Raw genomic sequence first — 4,622 nt, 5'->3', positions numbered from 1 at the left:
AGGGACACGTCTCAAGACTCCCCAACCCATTCTTCTGACGAAACTCAGAAAGAAAAGTTCCCAATTATAAGGGAGTCCCCAATTATAGGGGACAAGGACAAATCTCAGAAGGAATCTATAATGGAACCAGAAGAGGAGGCAAGTTCAAGTGGCAAACCCGAATCTATGTCCGAGACTAATAAGCTAACGCGCATGAGTAAGTTAATTACTGAAAACACTGATCTTAAGAATCAGTTAGCTACCCTTATGAAAGACTTGACTGTTGAACATGTAGATCGATTGTATAGATCAGGAATAGATACACAGCACTTACGCGAGCATTTTCTCTGTGCATTACTGAAGCCCTACAGACGTAGACAGAACGTCGACAGGCACAATTACGCCCGAAGAACGTAAAGACTCGAGCGCCACACCTGTGACATATGAGCCAGATGTGCTCAGCTTATCTATACATTACGAGGTACTACCACCAGAACTTCAGGCTAACTACTCGCCTGTTCTGACACCCGGCCGTAAGTCACCCGTCCTTGAAGGTATTATAGACCCAGAGGCAGGTAGAAATACTCCGCCACTTTTACCCAATTGAGATGACAATCGTCGGAAACCAGTTAAGACTGGGTATGTTATCCAGACACATGAATCACCCAATATTATAATACCAACTACTATCCGAGGGACAGAGCACCGAAAGGCCTCGACCATGGACTTTACAGGGGGTAATAAACACCCCCGTAAACGTGATAACGAAGTCCAATTTAATCGCTTCGATCGCACAGCACTACATCAACCCGCGGAGTATTTTCACTCTGACGAAGTGACCGAACTTAACAAATCGGTCGACGATTATACCATTAAAATGGAAATCGCCCACGATGCGCATCATGCTGAGGATGTATCATATTTTGCTAATATGATTCCGATTAAGCAAAAGTGCATCGATCAGCTACTTCAGGCTCAACTTGGACACGATCACAAGGATAACCAGAAGTACAAAGGACAGATCAGTCGACTTAAGTCGAACTGGGATGCCAACAGTGAGCAGGTCAGGTTTATAAACAACAATGCCCTCGACACGCTAACCCGTACGCTTGATGCGTTTACGGTCATGCTGGAGACGAATGATATCGCTCCCCGACAATGGATCTCTGCTTTATTGCAGACGTTTGACCCTACAGGTACAAGTTATTTGATCCTGCAGCGACACCAACATGAGCTAGACACTTGTCGTGACTGTTATATACAGAGGGCTAAACGTATTGTATGTACAGAAAGAGGCCCTGTAAGTATGTTACGGTGCGAGATATATATTCTCGATTTAGCATGCGTGTCGATAACGGTGCTGGTTGTGCAAGAAGATGAACCAATAACCCCCTCACAGTAGGCCATTAGCGACGTGATATGGCGTCCTCAATTGTGTTGTTAATGTCTGCGACACGAGTGCATCTAATCTCCATATCAAATCGATCTGCTGTTACAGTAAGCATGCGCAGCAGATTGAGCATGTCGGGGATGGGACTCGTGTGTAAAGCGATAATAGCAATTGCTTCTGTATTGTCCAACAGAATCTGGTCTGTGCATCCTTGCAGAGATGACCTAATATGTCTACCTGTTAACGTGTATGGTGGTAAACTATAAATAAAGTGCAAATGTATGGCCTTGATTCTTACCTCATTTTGTGTTTATTTCTGAGGTCTATTGCCCGACCGCTTGAGCTGGCCAAGGTAAATACTTATATGGTCAGCATGAGATACCTTCTACTGAACACGTTATCACTTCGATACTATTATATTTCGACTTTTCTACTACTGAATCTCACGCTGATCATATAATGCTCTTCCGCACAATCCGTGACTCACATAGGGGCGCAATCATTTTAGATTGCTGTGGTTATCAGACTGAATCAACTATCGGGAGTCGGTTGGGAGTTTTTAATCAACTCTCGAGAGTCGGTTAAAGAACTAGCTTAATTCTCAGGAATGGGGTAAGAAACTTGATTTGCTCTTGTGAGTGTGCTAGCTCTAAAGGGTTCTATATATCAAAGAGTCTTCTTGCTGCAAAATTTTGTCTGAGACCTGTAGTCTCTCACTGCGAGATATATTATAGTCAAAAGCTTGAGGTCTGTAAGAAACATCAACTTGCTTACCTCTGATGTGAGAGCAATGATGATGGCTACTTCAAGGTTTGTAATACTATTCTCCTGAGAAGATGAGGTTATCGCCACCAACCGTCGTGCAGGCGTCGACAGCGACAGTAATCTTGGGTACGAGAGGGCGCGATAATAGCGATATGCCGAACTATGAACGGAGAATGCGCATCTACGAAGCAAAATCTTCTCAAACGGAGAAAGTTGCTCGACCATGTCTGTGTGCTTATGAGTTATTGCGTAAAAAACATAGTATAAAGTCGTGCTTGACAAAAAAATGGCGCAGAGCCAAATTGGAGGACCGCCGAGGGAGATTATCCTACGAGCTGTGGCGGTTTGTTTTGTGAGCCAGATGTGAAGGAGGACAGCTAAGTTTGAGATTTGATACTTGAGAAGCCAACCGTGCGAGGGAGAATGTCTAGAAGTACGCCCAAATATTCGAGATATATATCATTGATAGCTTAAAGCCACCAATACTAGGATGAGATCGAGCAAGGCTTGAATCATGGCAGAGTCTCGAGCACCTATGCTGGCGAAGCGAATAGCTAGAAAGTCCTCAACAAATATGCCCATATGTACAGATCAACATCCGAAGTAAAAAAGCACATGGGCGAGAGCAACACCCGGACGGTTGAAAATCCCTGGGCTGCTGCGAACACAGAATAGGAGCGAGCGCACATTCAAAGTATGGCTGATTGTTGAAAATTAATCTCAACAGCGGAATGTCGTAGTACCGGATCCGGATCAAACGGAAGACAGCACGAATTTCACCACAGTATTGACTCGATGGGGGCTGCGGTTACCGCGTCCAGTATGTCCCGAGTTTTAGATATTGCAGCTTGCGCGACTGGGGGTTGCAGTGTCTACCAGTCACGTGTAGTTAGGGGAGACGTACCTGATCGGGCTGCTAGAATTGGGGATATTACACTCAGAATCGCATTTGCAATGCTTGCGTGTGCAACCACGCGATGAGTTGAAATCTAGGCAATGGCGGCTATGTAAGGAGGAGCGCTTGCGGGTTATATATAAACAGATTCGAGTTTCAGGGAGACCTCTTTGTCAACATCTATCAGCAGTAGATCAGCGATTGTTTTTATAGGCTAGGAGTATAGCGAGAAGCTGCGAGGGAATCGCTGCTTATTGCGCAATTCGATGTGCGACACATTGGTGGCTAGGGTTTTAGGGTTTTTAGAACCTTAAAACCAAAAAAGGGTTTCGTCAAAAACGAGCAACACTTTCCGGTGTGTAGATGTTCAGCCACCCACATATGGTCGAAAGGTGTACAATTATGTCGACGATTGTGGCTTCATCAGTTGCAAAACCTGATATAAAGCGCCAAGTCTAGCCAATCATAGCATAGCAGAGTGAAAGAAAAGCCAGCGGCGGAATAAAAAGGTTCGTTTGCTGCGTTGGCGGATCACTCCCTCTGAGAACTCGAGAGTGTGTGTTGGCGAAGTGCCAGCTACTTTTCTTCGCACTCACGAGGAAAGGCTTATCGTTACTATTTTTAGCCTCGAGTGCCTTGTGAAGATTATGCCTACACGAGTATCAAGAGAAGGGAGCGTGGTCTTTCGACGGTGCGAGGGTTGTGGAAGCCGTTTCCCCGACCCGATATATTTGAGACTTTGGCCGATGAGCTGCTCGATGGACATAATCTGTTGCTGGACGAGTCGGATCAGATCGTGAACGACTGCCCGAGATAATTGCGCTCTGGTGTTGAAACTTGAGAAAAAATTGTTGATCTGGAAGAGTTTCCTGAAATGCTGATTCAAATTGTTGAAACGCGTGTGTAAGGTGTATCTGAACAGTGGTGTTCGTTGTTGTCGACGGTTGCGAGGATATTGAGTTCAATGAATGCGAGCTGGTTGTACTTGATGTCCCAGTAAACCCCCAGTAAAACCCCATGGCGATAGAGAGGGATGCGTCCAAGGACCGGTACAGTATAGGGGCGGTGATGTAGAAAGGTGTGTAGGAAGACGAATTCTGAGCGACGTATTCAGGATAAGACAAGTGTTAAAACTGTACCCTTATCATCGTGATTGCCTGAGTATACGTTATTAGATGCGACAGCAATAGGGGATTCGAAGCGTCTATTTGTCCAGGCATTGATTTTAACCGTATATTTCCACTATTGTGCGTAAATAACTATTGAATGTATGCAAAATTAACTGTGCCTCTTTATGGCCCACGAGTGCCCGGCATAGTTTATTCTGGCCGAGCCTCGCGCAAAGCATTATAAACATCGCGCAAATCATTATAAATACTGAAACCATGCTCAGAGAAGCAGAAAAATATCTAAGCCGTTAAACTCATTAAAATAATTGATATAAAAAATATTAACACACAATATCTTCTGTAGCTCAGTTGGTAGAGCGCACGCCTACGAAGCGTGAAGTCGCGGTTTCGAGTACCGTCAGAGGAAAAAATTTATTGTTACAAAATAAAAATAAAACTAAAATTTTGTGCATGAGAATAAAGA

General features: G+C 44.5%; 1 non-coding gene across 1 annotated transcript; it reads left to right on the top strand.

The window, feature by feature from the left end:
- Nucleotides 1–4,492: 4,492 nt before the first annotated feature.
- Nucleotides 4,493–4,565, top strand: SARC_30259. Its single transcript has one exon. It is a non-coding gene; the product is annotated as a tRNA-Arg (tRNA).
- Nucleotides 4,566–4,622: the final 57 nt, after the last annotated feature.

The sequence above is a fragment of the Sphaeroforma arctica genome, assembly GCF_001186125.1.
Source record: "Sphaeroforma arctica JP610 unplaced genomic scaffold supercont1.2028, whole genome shotgun sequence".
In the NCBI taxonomy this organism is placed as follows: domain Eukaryota; class Ichthyosporea; order Ichthyophonida; genus Sphaeroforma; species Sphaeroforma arctica.
The sequence above is the reverse complement of the archived record's forward strand: the minus strand, read 5'-3'. Positions and strand labels throughout refer to the sequence as shown.